This window comes from Paroedura picta, chromosome 6 (assembly GCF_049243985.1).
Source record: "Paroedura picta isolate Pp20150507F chromosome 6, Ppicta_v3.0, whole genome shotgun sequence".
Taxonomy (NCBI): domain Eukaryota; kingdom Metazoa; phylum Chordata; class Lepidosauria; order Squamata; family Gekkonidae; genus Paroedura; species Paroedura picta.
In genome coordinates this window covers 82,434,579-82,451,714 of record NC_135374.1, presented here as the reverse complement: position 1 = coordinate 82,451,714, position 17,136 = coordinate 82,434,579, and the positions used below count along the sequence as shown (strand labels likewise).

Here is a 17,136-nt window from a genome sequence, read left to right as displayed (position 1 = left end):
GCTGCTACTCCAACAAGGTTACTGCTTTGGAATCTGGGTAATACATTTTCATAATCATTTTACTATTAGTAAACTTGTAATTCAGATATGCTTGTCACTGAGTATAGTGATGTCATCATTCTCTATTATAGGAGATGCCATATCTCCCATAATACCAATGGAGGTGTATGTCCCTGTGGTACGTCAGGTGGCACTTCCCTGGGGATCCTAGCAGCAAGGGGCACACAGGTTTCTGACGAGGAAATGGGGAGGATTCCCTTGGGGGCTGTTAGGAGGAAAAGGGGGCATGGTCAGCTGATTATGGCAGCAGGTCACCTCCTGTGCCATGCCAACACCAAGTGTTTATGTATTTATGGGTGTCCATGTTTCCCTACCTGTAAAACTGAATGCACTTTTTAGATGACTTACCTACTACACTATATTGCCACCATGTTTTTGCACCTATGATGTCAGAAGTACGTATTCATGAATTGGCTGTAAGGTTCCACCAGGTTCTTGGGCTGGCTGACATGAAAGTCATATAGAGACAGCCAAGCACTAAATTTCACTACAAAAATCTTAGGTATCTCCTTTCAACTAAGTGCCTTAAATAAATGGATGTGGCAGACTGGTGGAGGTAGCAGTTGTAAGAAGTTTAATCATAAGGAAACCTTCTAATATAAATAGATACAACTGATGCATCCAATGCAGATACATTCAGATTGTTCTGCAAATCTGCTCCCTAGCTGTAGCCATTATTCAGGAATGAGGCCAACTAGTACAGGGATAGTTAACCTGTGGTCCTCCAGATGTCCATGGACTGCAATTCCCTTGAGCCCCTGCCAGCGTTTGCTGGCAGGGGTCCATGGAAATAGTAGTCCATGGACATCTGGAGGACCACAGGTTGACTACCCTGAACTAGCAGATATTGAAGAACAGCAAACAATGGAATGAAAGACTACCATACCAAATATTGTCAACCAAAAAATCCCAGTGTTTACATTTATCCAGCATCTACGTAAGACATCTTTAATGAATGAAAATAATTGCAATTTAAACATATGATATATATCTGAAGGGGCTCAACTAAAAAAATAAAAAATGTGTCTTTGCTTTATGCTTCAGCTGAATTAACTGGGGATCAAGTTCTGTTGCCATTTGTAACTTGGTTCTGAGCAAATATGAATAGGATCAATAACCAAATTCTATACCATATCAGTTGTGCCTTCCAAATGTATTGTATAAAGTGCACCAAAATGTTATCCATATATGTTTTCCCAGGTTTTTTAAAAAATGCATGTTTTCATTTGATTCCATTTCCAACTCCAATATACGATATCCAGCACACGGTATAAAATTGCCAGGGATTATATGAATTGTTCATATATAGAGGATAGCATCTTTCTTACCAGATTTCAAACAGCTTGGAGAAAGGCTCACCATTTTACATGCAAATAACCTTCACACTTGAAGAATGGATGCAGGACAGTAACTAGCAACCTTAGAAGGCAGGCAGAAAGGCAGAACAGAATACAAACTCACATTCTTTTTGAGAAGATACTTGACATGGGCAGAAAAACTATGCCACTGCTCCTTTCACCACCACCCCACAAAAGGTGCACAACTGTACCACATGTATATATAAGAATTAAATAATTAATTGTTTAGAAAGCAGGGTTTCAATAAGGCTGGCATGATTTCAGAATGGAATATGTTCACAGCCTCTATTTGCTAATGATGGTAACAGATCAGACAACATGTGAGTATTTATCATAACCTAGGTCTTTTTCAGATATTTTCTTTCTAAAAAGTGAACACCATGATAAGCTCTTACTCATTTTGGCAATGGCTCCTGGTCGGTTTGCATATCAGACAACATGGGGAGTGAAGGAAAAGAAAATTCTGTTCATGTCCCCTTTAAAGGATCCTGCTCATTAGCTAATAAAATTACAGGGAAAAGAGTTAATACGCTCATGTGAGGCTGATTTCTCTTTTATTTTCTGAAGAGACAACCTTTGAATGCTTCAGAAAAGAGGGTTTTGCACTGCCGTGTGTAAGCTTTGGTGCTGCTGTCTGCTCTGATGAAGGGGAATCAAGGCTTTCACCTTCAGAGCAAAGAATGAGATGAATAGGCGGTGATAGCGAAAAATAAATGAGGAGCCAATACAGTTGGACAAACACTTGTCCTGAAAGGGCTGACAGAAGCTGTTAGTATTCACCCTGCAGTCCTCATTTCCACACTAGCTGACTTGAGTGAGCATTGAAGGCAAATGTAACAAGCTATTGATGCAGCTCTGGTGGTATTGGTAGCACCAACCATGCATTGTGTGTTATGGATTACCAATGCGATGGCTCTGATGTGAATTTCAGTAAAATGCATGATGGAAAATAGCTCCTCGGTCAGTAGAGATCACCTGCTCCCTGTAGTAATCTGATGCCGTCCTAGCTCTGCTGTCAAGTATATCCCTTTGAAATAAATAATGGACAAATTAGGCTGGCTGATATTGGTTTTGCAAAAGATCTCCTCAATTTCACATCATAATCCTTTATCAATATTATATATAAAAATATTTCAGGGATTATTTTGTTGGGCCACATTTTCCAGGTTCACCTGAGAGGCAGAAACAAAAAGTTTGCACATGTGCATTTCCCTGTAATGTCCACAGAACTAGAAATCACTATATAATTCAGGAGAGGGTAGATATATCTCTGAGTACCTTAATGATATGCTGGATGTTGTTTCTTCTATAGTACTTGTCTTTAAAATTCATAGAAAATTATCTCTTAAATATGCAAATATGTTATCTTTTAAACATGCAAAAATATTATCTTTTAAACATGCAAAGGTATAGGGATGGTAAAAACACTGTCAGATCCTTCAACAAAGTCATTTATATAATGAAATTTAAAATGTTCCATATTGGATTGAGTCAGGTTCTGATCTCCCAACATTTCTCTGTATCCTAATATCTTTGTGGTGGATTACAGAAAAGCTTTTTGGAAAATCAGAATTTGAATGAGGGGTGATCAATTTCTCATGTCCCATTTCAAAAGGGAAGGAATAGCAGATTGTTTTTCTTCCCTTGCCTCCTTACTGGGGACAGTACCAAAGCAATGATTCAGACCCCCCCCTCCATTGCCCCATTGCAAAAATGGAGAAGATATAAACATCCTTTCTCTGCTTTTCTTGGCAGTTTAAGCCACTGCTTGGGTTGTGGAGAAATGATCACTACCCCCTCCCCACACACACCAGTTCATAGTTACGGCTGTGAAAAACAGGGGGCCATTCTGCACTTTTAAAATCATAACATTAAGCAACCATAATTGCTTAACGCTATTAAAAAATGTGCCCCCCCACCATTTCTCACCTCCTTGCCCTCTCGGTTTCTTCTCCTGTTTTCTTACTCTTCCTGGCACTCTGCACAGCTGATTAAAGTGGTTGGGGAGAGGGACTCGCAAAACCAGTGAGTTTCTCCCTGCCTGTCAGTCATGGCAGCCAGCCAATCAGCTTTCTCCTAGCTTTAAATGGAAAGCGATCTTTTTTTGAAGTAAAATTTCTCCATTGCTATGCCTATGCATATAATCATAGATACCCAGTGCATAATTTAATGCCAGCCCATTTTGGAAGTTTGACACTTGAGGGGGGTATTGAAAATCATGCTTTGTGTGCCAACTGATGGGTGGGAATTTGTTTTGTTCTGCCTCTATGGACCAACGAATATTCATTGGTACAGGCAACTTGCTAAAAAAAAAAAAAAAAGCCTCGTTCCAGGGTGAAGGGAAAGGGAGGCGGGCATGCGGGTGAGAGATCATGCTACTTCTGGCCATGTTGTTATGCGTTGCTATCCTGCTGGTGGTTGCTGATTGCTCTCCTCCTGCACATGCAACAAAGCTGGGGGAATCCAGTTTTGTGGATTCCCCAACTAGTGAGTTAAAATGGAGGATGTGGCTGCCAGATTGTTGCTGGAACGTTGGATGCAGATGACATCATTTGAAACGCCAAAAATATGGCATCTGCAGGGGGTAAGTGTCACACTTTATTTTCAGGGTGCAGAAAGGGCCAGAATTTCATTAAATATGCAAACAATTTTTAAACTAGCAGTTTTCACCAGTGTTTTACATATGCTGTTGTGACAGACCTCTGCAGATTCCATTAGACATAGTTAAAACAGCAATTCTGAAAGTAACCCAACAAGTACAGACATTTTCTCTGAAAGGAATTCTTAGAACCTTAAACCCAGTGGCTATGTTGGCTAGGAATCTTACTTTATGATCCTGGGCCTAACAAGATCTGAAAAATCTTACAGAAGCAGCTTGTTGAACAAATTATTGGTTTTTTAAAATGTGATCTGAAAGTCACTAATAGGATAACAGTTATGTGTTCTATGACCATTAGGAGCACTCATGCAAAACACCTAGTGATACGATATATTGGAAAAATGCTATCATGTAGAGTAAATGCTCTTAATCTTTACCTTCATGACCTCCTATATAAAAGAAGATTGGAATCATTTCTTTATTCTTGTTATGGAACTAGCAGCTTTTTCCTGTACACATCTAAAGATAGTTGACCAGCTAGATTCACTAGTCTTTCCTTTATTCATATAGCTTCATATAATCCTAGTCTCTTGTGGCGCAGAGTGGTAAGGCAGCTGTCTGACAGCTTTGCCCATAAGGCTGGGAGTTCAATCCCAGCAGCCGGCTCAAGGTTGACTCAGCCTTCCATCCTTCCGAGGTCGGTAAAATGAGTACCCAGCTTGCTGGGGGGTAAACGGTAATGACTGGGGAAGGCACTGGCAAACCACCCCGTATTGAGTCTGCCAAGAAAACGCTAGAGGGCGTCACCCCAAGGGTCAGACATGACTCGGTGCTTGCACAGGGGATACCTTTACCTTTACCTTTTAATCCTAGTCTAGGTAACAAGATGAATAATGAAAAATGAGATAAGGATTAGTTCTAACTAGTCTTCTAATGTGACTAAGATTATGCAGACAGGCACCGTTGATTCTATCAAATATCAAAAGCTTACCCGACATCTCTAAGCACAAGAATCAAGATCCAAAGAGATATGTCTCAGAAATTATTCTATTGGACTTACATTTCCCAGTAAATAGCAGTTCTTCTGAACTATTTTAGATTAGGAAAATGAAATGGAGTGAAAAATTTTCTTGCTTATGTCAGAGTGGCATTACCATTTGCAAACAGACTGGGGAGGGTCCAATCAACTGTTAGGCCTAAAATCTTTGTGCAAATGCACAAAACCCCTAATTGCAAAAGTTGCAATACTGTTGTCTGCCTATCAGTGAAGCTTCATTGAGATTCTGATACTTAAGAAACCAATAGAGCCCAAATCTCCAGGGCAAAACTGGAGACTTCAGACTGGAGAAAACTGTGGATCTGGTGAGAACCAAGATGTTTGTATTAATTGTACAATGTTTTTGTTAATCATGAAAAAAGCTTTAGCACCATCTAATTAGTGATGTAACTGTGATGTAGGCCTGATGTGCGCCCTTGTCAAATGATGCTTAGTAGAGATGTGGTCAAATGACCTATACAGTAGAGTGTTGTTTATGTAAAAACTGACTCTGACAACCAAAGCATGCTCTATCTAGAAGATTTTTTATTACCCAAATTTTGACTGCCCAAAAAAGTCTCAAAGCAGCTTCCCTTCCTCTTCCCACAACAGACACTCTGTGAGATAAGTGGGTCTGAGAGAGCCCTCACATTACTACTCTGTAAGAATATCTCTATCAGGACGGTGAGTAGCCCAAGGTTGAAAACAGAAACAAAACCAGGGGAAAAGGGAACCTCAATGCAGAATCAAGCCAAACAAAGAAAAGAGGTACCCAGTCAAAAATATTGAAATTATATTATATCTAAAGAAATATAAATATGAAATAAATAACTGAAACTCATACAAAGATAATATACAAACTAAATAACATAAAAATGAACCTTTATAATTGACAAACAGCAACCAAGATTACAAACTGTGAACAAACAAAAAATAAAGAAAAATTAAACACGTAACAAAACATTTTCTTATAGTGAAAAGACCTGACAGCCAAGGCAACCAACTGGCAGCCAGTTCATAATTCACCAGGGCTTTTTAACCTAGCAAGACCGATGAAATAATCTAGCCAAGTTCGCCCAGCTGGCTGCATGCGGAGGAATGGGAAATCAAAGCTGGTTTGCCAGATTATAAACTGCTGCTCTTAACCACTACACCATGCTGGCTCTCACTTCTGCCCTTACCTTATTCTAGTTCCCATATAATCTTCAAGTACCTAGTAAAGAATTCACCCACCATTTCCTTCCCTTGCATTCCAGGAAGGTAATGGTTTTAACAAGGTTTGTTGTGTGTCAATAATCGCTATCATTATCATGGAATGTGGTAAGTATGAACAGTGAAAGTTGGAGCAGGATTCACTGATACCCATCTTCTCCTTAAACTGTTTCCAACAGGAAAGAAGAATGGTTGTTCCAGCTAATTAGGTTCCAGGAGTGTAGTTCAGCCAAGAAGCTACCAATTCCCAACCTACAAAGTTTTTGCCTTTACTATATAGTAAAGGAGTTCTAAATCACATCTTCTTTCAACCCAGCACTAGGATCCTGCTGCTTGTGAGTAGCTATTTCTGGCCTTGATTCATGGTTCTCCTTCCTCTTCTATAAAGTTTCCTAGCAATCATCACCATTCCAGCAAAACAATATTGAACGCAGAGGAAACCCACAGTGCCTGCTTTTTTTCTAATCTAATATATCAGCACCAATGCCATAAATATGCAGTTTGTCATCTTGCATTAAATATGAATGACTTTTACAAATGATAAAATATGGTAGGATTTTTTTCCCTAGCAGAAACTGAAAGAGATGTGTCTGCAATTTTTACCCCTGCAGATTTAGGCTGCCCCAGTTGTAATGTAGTTAATATGATTTGCAAGTACAATTTTCTTAAAAGTCCTTGTCAATCATATCTGGAAAATACACTGTAGTTTTTTGACAGCAGGATTTTAACTCTTTCCAGGTGGTAGAGATCTACTTCAACAGATTAGCATGGGGAAAGGAATGCACTAAATTGTAAGTCTGGGTACTATTAAGAATAACAAAAACACAAGTGATGTTCTTGGAAGAGGTGAAGACACCCATGAATCCATACGTGCCATTTCCTTACAGTAATCCAAGAATGGTCTCTTTTATCTTAGTTCATCCATTGTGCCAGGCTTTAAGGCATGGGGAACAGGATCTTGAGAGACTGAACAGGTATGTATGGCAGAGACTAAACTGTGTTCTAAAACTCTACATTTGTTTGGTTCACTCAACTGGGTCAATTACTTCCAATTTTTTACACTTATAGATCGTGTCTCTTTCCCACTGGATGGAGTTAGTGGTCTATTCTGAAACCAAAGGATCTATTCAGCCTTTTAAATCTCATAAGCATATTCAAGTGAACTACAGAGGCTGTGTGATCAGAGTGATACATTCTGAATATATCATTCTGATCACCTAGTCTCTTCAGTACACAGATTGCCATAATGATACTTTTAAACACTGTTGTGTAATCATAAGAACATGTAAAGAGGTTTGCTTCTTCAGTCTAATGTTCCATCTAGTCCCATGTCCTTTTCCTTGCATTTGCTAACTAGATCCCCTGAAAGGCCTACAGCACATGCACAGAAATCAAAACTTTCCCTTGCTGCTGACCTCCAGCAACTGTGGGGCATTAGACCCCACTTGTTGGAAGTGAAGAACTTTTGAGCTAACTTTAGCCTCAGAGTTTAGAAGGAGACTATAGAGAGTCAGAGAGAGAGGCCAGGACCCTGAACTTCCTTCCTTTGTACTGCTCTGATGATAGTAGATTGCTATTCTCAGGGAGACTTCCTCCTGGCTTGCCAACTTTTCTCCAAACTGTGCCTCCTCTTCTCCATATTAGAACTATGAGGGCAGGACATACTTCCTGCATCTCTTTCCATCCTAGCTAGTTAGACTAGATTTGCAGATCAAAGATCAACATTCTTGGAGAAAACTTCAGTCTTAGACCCATCCCAGTTGGGTTTCTGGCCTGGCCATGGGGTAGAAACAGTGCTAGTCACCCTGACGAATGACCTCCATCACCAGTTGGACCAGAGTGGGAGGCACTGCTTGTATTACTAGACCTCTCAGCAGTGTTTGACACAGTCAATCATGATCTTCTAGTTCACCATCATGCCAGTGATGGTATTTGGGGGACTGCACTTTAGTGGCTGATCACCTTTCTCCGGGACCATGGACAGAGGGTTGCAGTTTATCAAGCTTGCTTGTGGAGACCCTCAGGGGGCGGTTCCCTCTCCTGTCCTATGCATCCTCTTGCCAAACTGGTACAGAAGTTCAGACTGGGTTGTCACCAATATGCGGATGACACCCAGGTCCTCCTCCTGATGGATGACTGCCCTGATTCTTCCCCAGAAACATTAGCCAATTGCTTGGAAGAAATGACAAGGTGGCTCAAGCAGAGTCCTATGAAGCTCAGCCCTTCAAATATGGTGGTCCTGTGGCTAGGTAAGAAGGGTCCAGGTGAGGAAGCCCACCTCCCTAACCTGCACTGAGTACAACTAGCAGTGGCTCACTCCACCAGAAACCTCGGTGTGATTCCTGATTCCTCCCTCTCAGTGGAGGCTCAGGTCATGAAAGTCATGTGGCTGGCATTCTATCACCTTTGCCAAGCCAAACTACTAGCACCCTACTTGGACCTGGAACACCGAGCCACAGTGATCCATACAACGGTCACTTCTAAACTGGATTTCTGTAACTCACTCTATGCAAGCTTGCCCTTAACTTTGATCTAGAAACTACAGCTGATCCAGAATGCAGCATCCAGGGTCCTCATAGCTATACCTTGGAGGTCCCACATCCAGCCTATTGTCCAACAACTGCCCTGGCTTCCAGCTGAATTCCAGATCAGACTTAAGATTTTGGTAATTACCTTTAAGGCCATACATGGTGAGGGCTCAGGGTACCCAAGGGACTGCTTTCCTGCCCATACCCCTCAAAGAGCCATATGATCCACCACTTCCAACTGCCTGGCGATCCCTGGCTGCAAGGAAGTTTGCTTGACCTCAACCAGGGCCAGAGTTTTCTCTGTCCTGGCCCCCACCTGGTGGAATGAGGAGATCAGGGCCCTGACAGATATAGAAAGGTTCTACACAGCCTGCAGAAGGGAGCTCCTCCACCAGTATTTTGGTTGAAGTTCTCTAGCTCCACCTTCTTCCACTGGGACCCAGAGACTCCCTCCTATGAAACTGAAGCTAATGCCTGTTCCGAGCACTCACTGACCCACCAACAAGTTCCAGTTTTTAATTTATTGTCTCCCATTATTGTTCCATTGTTTCATTATTCCATTTTTCCATGTTTAATGATTTATGAAAGAGCCTCTTGTGGCGCAGAGTGGTAAGGCAGCCGTCTGAAAGCTTTGCCCATGAGGCTGGGAGTTCGATCCCAGCAGCCGGCTCAAGGTTGACTCAGCCTTCCATCCTTCCGAGGTCGGTAAAATGAGTACCCAGCTTGCTGGGGGGTAAACGGTCATGACTGGGGAAGGCACTGGCAAACCACCCCGTATTGAGTCTGCCATGAAAACGCTAGAGGGCGTCACCCCAAGGGTCAGACATGACTCGGTGCTTGCACAGGGGATACCTTTATCTTTACCTTTAATGATTTATGACTTCTCTGTAGTGTTACTGTTCTCCCATGTACACCACTCTGAGCCTTCTGGGAAGGCAGCATATAAATGTGACAAATAAATTTGAAAACTATCTCTACTTTATCCTGTCTAGAATGGAGTTCCTTACAATGATATACTCATATTAGTTTTGCAAAGATAAAGAGGCCCATCTGTTACTTTGTTTCTCATCAGCACACAAAAGAAGGTAGACAGAGCTGAGTTAGGCACATTGAGCACTCTAAAAAGGTAAAGGTAACCCCTGTGCAAGCACTGAGTCATGTCTGACCCTTGGGGTGACGCCCTCTAGCGTTTTCTTGGCAGACTCAATACGGGGTGGTTTGCCAGTGCCTTTCCCAGTCATTACCGTTTACCCCCCCAGCAAGCTGGGTACTCATTTTACCGACCTCGGAAGTATAGAAGGCTGAGTCAACCTTGAGCCGGCTGCTGGGATTGAACTCCCAGCCTCATGGACAGACAGCTTCAGCTAGCATTTCTGCTGCCTTACCACTCTGCACCACAAGAGGCTTATTCCTTCACCTCAGAAGTCCCCTACAGGCTTCCTACTCAGATCTGCAGGCATTTTTCCAACCTGGATCTGGCACCCTTCAATCTGCTCTTCTGCCCTCTCGGAATCTTCAGCCTCTTTTTCTTATCTCTATCAGTATTTTATTTAACTTTCTGTGAAATTGGGTGGAAGGGCTCATAGCAATGAAAGCAGAGTGAATAGTATTTCTTTTTTTTTTAAGGCCTCTTGTTGAAATTCAGTAAATTGAGACTATAGTAATAACAACTCTTCATAAACTCAAAAGGCCTTCTTACTTGAATGGCTTCATACTTCTCACATTACTGCTAAAGGCTCTCTGAGTGGAATGGTTTCATCCTGAGAGAACTCAGTGTTCCTGGGCATACTTCACTTTGATTCATCTTTGCCTAACAATTTAAGTGGAGGTCACAAGGACTCGGAATTTCTTTTTATAGCTGAAGATACTCCTGTTCTGACAAAGGAATCAGATGTAAAGACAGCACTGGGAGGTACATGCTGATTGCTGGAGATTTTCTAAAATGAGAACATTGCTGTACAATCATTTGCATGCCCTGAACACAGGTTGTTCCTAGGTTTTTAAAAGGGGAGGGGGAGGAAATACGCATGCAGTTGCTCTTCATCTCCGATATGAAGTAGATTTCTGTAAAAACAGTCAGTATATTTCTCGCCTCCAAAAGTCAGCCAGCTCGAATTGGTTATTAAAGGAGTGCTGCTGAGCTGTGTAAACAGATTCATCAGACCTGCCGCAGTATGTGTGCAGGTGTCAGCAAGTATTAGAGATAACATGTGCCAGAATTAGGCTTTGTGGCAGAACGGAAGGTGCCATAAATATACTCGAAAACTATTTTTTGAAAGATTTTTAAAAAGCAATCCAAAGCTGTTCTAAAACTATCTGGGTTTTGCCTCTTGGGTGAAAATGACAGAGACAGTGTTTGCGGAGGCTCATAACATCTTCTTTTATGCCAGCAGTACTCTGGAGAGAACTTGTGTACAAACTTGTGGAGCATTGCTGTGTTCTCGAGCTGCTCCTATTCCTTTCAGCGGGGGCCCATAAGAAAACATCCCAGCAGCTGGTACACTTTTACTGAAAGAATCGGCCCTTCTATTTAAAGTCCCGTCTTAAAGTATTCCCTTCGTTCTGCCTGCAGGACCTGTCCTCTAACCTCACAGTCTGAGGTCTCGTCTATGGCTAACATGAATGTGCTGCCCTACAGGGTTGTTGCAAAGGCTGTTGAGAATAAGATTAATATTAATGATAATTTACTAAAATAGAATAGGCCTGGCCCCGGAATGACAGGTCTGCCTTCCACTGGAATCATTGAGAGTAGTCTAGACCTAATTAACAAGGGATTAAACGTAGCTTTTGAGTGTTCAGCATGTCCTCTCATCTGCATGTATATGTATGTGTATGGGATTCTGAACATTTGAATCTGCTATATGAAAGCTATGCTTATGAATGAGAAGCCCCTGCTTTATTATCATGTTTGGAAGTCAAAGGCCTACATGGAATCAAATTAGCCCTAAAATAGAGACATTTGGTACAAAGTACCATTTTTTGTTTCCATTTGGTTGTAAAGAGGCTTTTAGAAGCTGGGTAAATGGGTGCTTAAAATATTTCTTCAAGTGCTTTGTTTCTTTCAGTCGAATAAGTGGGAGTGTGATTTGCTTGTAGCATTAGCTTTGATTTCTGGTTTCTGTTTGCATAGAATATGTTGTTACCATTTTTAAAAACTAGACACAAAAGATCCTCACTTTAAGTTTCAAAAATAATAGTGCAGTTCCACATAATTAACAAAATGTACATGTTAACAGAATACATAATGCAAGAGCTGGAGAGCAATCCCAAATCACTGATCCAGCAGCTTCACAATTTCAAAAATATCTACAAGTCCAGTGCTTTCCCCTTGTGCACATTTTTCAAGTGTACACAGGGATAAGGCTGGAAGTTAAAGAGTTTTTACTGACTATATGTTGCTGCCGTGCATTGATCTAGGAGTTGTAATGTATGTTTATATAGTTCCTTACTTTTTTATTTATATACTTCACTCTCTTCTTACAACTAGAAACTTGTAAGTTAGGCAAGGCTGAAGGACTGTGGAAACAAAAGATATTCCTGGGCTCTGTTGTACAATTTGGAAATGTTGGGGGTGATGTATGGGAAAGGATCTCTTGAAAACAGTACCTCACCCCACTCTAAGAATTCCAGGCTGTTATATGGTTTGAAAGTGCTGGGTTAAAAGGGCGGGGGGCAGTCTTGCACTGGTTCTGCTCCTCTCCCTCCATTTGCACTTCAACGATTCTCTGATGTGAATGTAGTCCTGTTGGGTTTTGGCACTGCCACAGTGGCACTGGTTCTGCTGGGCAGTCTTGCACTGGTCCTGACACTGGGCTGGCCTTACAACTCCTCCTTCAGCTTCACTGCAGAGATTCTTTGGAACATTATATTGATTTGCCCTTTCCCCCTACCATAGGAAACATTGGAGAACACTTTGGGTGTCCATAAATTCAACTCCTTGGTCCAATATTTTTGAAATTTGGGAGTTCTTTTGAAGAATGGCTCCAGCAACTATGCTGTGAATCTCATGCATCTATCTCAACCCCTGCCCACACAAGAGTACTAAATAAACAGGCTAGATTTTCCATTGATTTTAATGGGAATCGAAAACTCACAATAATCTGACTTTTGTGATTTGCATTTTGAATTATTCAAGTTTTTGTGCTTCATATAAAAAACTCAAAGCAAAAATTTGAATCAATGCCAATTCAGGGGTTTTAAAAAGGGTTTTGCAAATCAAATGCACATCAAAGTGTGTATTGGAACAGAAGGAAGTATGTAGGAAGTGAGAAAGTAAGATAAAGTCGAAGACTGAAAATCCTGGTAGATTACAAATGATATGATAATAAATGGACTAAAGTTCTTGGAAGATGATGACTGAGCTGAGAATGAACACCAAGAATAAGTTGGAGGAGTCTACCTGATTGGCTGATACAACTGGCACACCAATTTTCTCCAATGTCTTCTGCTCCATTTGAATTTCCATCGTCTATTTCTTTAGGACCTTTTTTCTACTTTATATGGAATAACTCACAAGAGTTTATTCAAGTTGACTTGCTTCATTACAAGATATAAGCTTTCATGAGTGAAAGTTCCCTTTATCAGACAGAAGGAGCCTTTTGACTCTCAAAAGTTTATTGGTGAAAACATTCTTTTGCAGACCAACATGACTATGCTTGGAAATGATCTTCAGATTACAAGATTTTCTTCATCTCACCCTGCCTCTTGTATACCTCTTGTATACTTCCTTCAGACATTATAAGACAACAGACTGCCTTTCTTTAAAGGGCTTATTTGGAGACCTGGCCAGACCCAGCATCAGTGGGTGAGCATTGTTGTGCATCCTTCTGTTGTTTTCATTTTCATTTATTATTCCATAATATTCCATAATGTTATTCCATAATAAATGTTATGTATGGTGAAGTAAACTAAGATTCACACAGTCCTCTTACTCATTTTTACCTAAAAGATTCCTAAATTTATGACAACTGTCCTGACCATCCTTGGAGGAAGAGTAGGATTGAAACATTCTACAGGGGAAAGGAGAAAAACAGCCAAACACTGACAGCTTTGTGTATCAATAATTTGGGAATTTGGCTGTATGAAATATTACACTTCTAACACCAGAGAATACAGGGTTTGGGGGTTCTATGCAGGGCATTTACTACTGTTAATGAATCATATCTGAAGCTCTATGTTCTTTTGAAATCATGCTGCTTTTCACCTTGTCCTTTTTTTCTGTGTGATCTTCCTCAGAGGTTTTCGGGTTTTGTTTTTTTTTACATTCTTGACTACATAGAATCAGAGCATCTCAATGGTGCCACTATAGTGCTGAAGTGCTATATTGGTTTAGCACTACAGCACTCATCTCAGAATAATTTTTAAGTCCATGGAAGATGATACTGCAAAAAAAGGTGGAGGAAAGCAACATTGTAAGAAGAGCTATGGGCATCTTAAACTGCATACCACAGAGATTCATAAGAGCAATGGAGGGACAGAAAACAGAAGAAACAAGTTTATCTCAAAAAGCAGCTCAACCATGCTTTGCTAACCCAATGCAAGCAGGTTTGTATGAACAGGTAAATCAATTCTGTTAGCAGTTGGTTGTAAAACAGGTTTGCCTGAAATCATGGAGGGGGGGGGGGATAATTAACAATCAGTGACTAAAACAAAATACAAAGGTGATTTGAAAATGGCTTATATAAATATAACTTCTATCTAGAACAGTGGTTCCTCACTTCTCAGTTCAGTTCTGCCTCTTGTCCCACCATGTCGATCTCGCTCTTTTCGCTGCTCCAGACAGATGAATGCTCTGTCTCGATTTACACCGCAAGGCTGTTGTGTAGAAGACACCCCCCAGCCAGGCTGCTTGCCCTGCCTTGACCCCTCTGAAAGGATTGTTCGACCCCCCAGGTTGAGAACCACTGATCTAGCACATTGCAGTTTTCATAGGAGACAATCATACGATTCTTCTTAAAATTTCCATGTCTCACACAAGAAGGCTATACAGACTGGGCCTACATTAATTTGTTCTTGTTTTTATTTGTTTCACTTTAGCAACATTCAGAGCTAAACTTTCTAGCATAAAAGCATTTTCCCCATGCTATTTTTCAATACTCTTCTTAGCAATATCTGCTAAACACAATTTTCTTATGAGCACTTAAGGAAGAATTTTTAAAAACGTCAAAGTTTCCTGCAAAAAATGGAAACTTCTTTTTGTTGCACTTTCCCTAGTAGAAACTATCCATTTTTCATTCCAACTTTTTATATATTGAAAAAATGAATCAGAACTTTGAAAGAAATCTATTTTCCCTTATTAAGAGTATATGCAGATTGTAAGAATAACTTGGTTAGGGTATTCTCAAACACATTATCCCGTATTTTTCCATTGGTCTCTTGGTCTGGCCTTAACATTATATTGCCATATTCTTTGGCTATACTTCTTCTGAAACCTCATTTGTATTGTTTTATTGTTAAAGAGCATATGGCCATCATGTTAATTTTTGCTGTTCTCTTCCAGATTGCTATTAGTTTCAAGGCGCACCTGTCACATCTGGAACTGGGGAGTGACAGATTTTGGGACTTTGAATATTTTACAAGATTCCACATCCCTGATGGCATCAGGTCTTTGCCATTTCCCAGAGAGATTTATGGGACTCTAACTCCAGTTTCAAAGGTTCAGGTGACATCTTGGTAATAAATTAAAATGACATTAAAAATAAATGATTTGTGATCCTTAGGCCTTGAGCTGGAAGTAATAAAAAGAGTGCTGTGCAGCTGTCTTAATAAACTTCAAACACCTACCATATGTGCTGGTGTCAACACATAAATATCATGAGCATTAATAATACACTTGGATAGGAGCAAAGCAGATGAAAAAGCCATGTTATTTTCATTGAAGTTTTTCTTCCTGAAACCACCTATGGAGTTATTTTGGATAATGTTTTTGTAGTGCATGCATTTGTTTCTTAATAACATTAGGGATTCAGTTATCAAACATGTAATACACATACTTCATAAGCCTAAGAAGTTAGTCATGTGATTGTAGACATGGCACAATCTGCTATCGGTGGTAATGTCTTTGAGAAAGGGAACAACTACTAGGGCAACAGTCTTTCCACAGCTGCTCCCAGCATATGTTCATGAATGATAATCAGATCCTCCCACATTTCTTCACTATTCTCAATTCCTTCCTTTTCTGTTCTCCTACCATTTCTGCCCGGACATCTGCACGGCTGTCCTACTAGTAGAATTATGTGAGCTGGCTGCCTACAACATCATTCTTGTGAAGTATAGCAATTTTTGCTAAGGATCACAGGGAAAGAGATATTTCTTTCCATTTGAAAGAATGAAAGGACCGCTCTGAACATGAAAGCAAGCAATCATCAATGGGGGGAAACATGGCCAAAAAAGAAATGCCCTTTCCCTCCAATGTTAATCAAGATAACCTAATGGTCCAAAGACCATAACTTTCAGTAAGTATATGATTAAGGGATTATCTACATATTACAAAATCCTTAGGTTCATTGGGAAGAATGTGCAATGGGAGTTTTCTGCTTTCCCCTTATACACGGGCTTGTTTCTGCCTGGGACCAAAACAGGCAGGAAGAGAGTAACTTTAGCCCCCCTGTTTTCATTTTTGCAAACTGCCTAGTGGAGCTTCTGGCTCTGTTGTTACAATCACATTATTTAGTGGGCTATATGTTACCACAGAGGGTCAGGTATGCCAGTATACAAAGAATGTTGTCTTGATACATGCCACTGATTAGTTCCCAAAGGGACTCTATATTCATTTGGAGGCAACTTGCTCCGCCCTTAGTTTGATATTGGTATGTAGGAAATTCCAAAGTGAGTACTTCTACAACACAGGTGACATTTTCTTTTTGCATGATTGCCCTGGAGCATCTTCTGTGATGGTTGAATGGCCCAAATTGATTTTGTTTTGCCTGCCATCTGCAGTACAGGTATACAGGACCGAAAACAAGCTCTCCTAGGGACTTCATTTGGAATTTTGGCTTTCAGAAGTGTAAAATATACTGTATTTGATTAAATGACTCCATTTTACTGATGGAGGAGTCTGATGTTTTCCAATCAAGTGAAGCTACTATCACTGGAGGCAGACCTCTTTTAGGGGCACAGGATTCCACCAAACATTTAATTCTCATAATTACTATGTGATGTATTTTGAAGACTGGTGGAGGAAGGAATACCCATTACCTGTTTTGCTGGTTGGCACCTGTTACTGCAGTTCAACATATGATGTCTGTATTATAGAAAGGTTTATAATGGCACCTATACATTTGTACATATGAAGCAGCCTTACACTGAACTGGACCATTGGTCCAGCAACATCAGCATTGTCAA

The 17,136-nt window shown here is 40.5% G+C and overlaps 1 long non-coding RNA gene across 2 annotated transcripts in view; it reads left to right on the top strand.

Annotated features, from left to right (window-relative positions):
• Positions 1 to 16,565, top strand: part of LOC143840716 (uncharacterized) — a 34,624-nt gene extending 18,059 nt beyond the window's left edge. The window contains exons 2-7 of one of the 2 annotated variants that reach the window (XR_013232344.1): positions 2 to 37; positions 6,445 to 6,600; positions 7,004 to 7,056; positions 7,182 to 7,239; positions 13,433 to 13,597; positions 15,293 to 16,565. This is a non-coding gene — a long non-coding RNA (uncharacterized LOC143840716). The remainder of the gene's footprint in view (position 1; positions 38 to 6,444; positions 6,601 to 7,003; positions 7,057 to 7,181; positions 7,240 to 13,432; positions 13,598 to 15,292) is intronic. The other variant, XR_013232345.1, reaches the window with a different exon arrangement.
• The last annotated feature ends 571 nt before the right edge of the window (positions 16,566 to 17,136 follow it).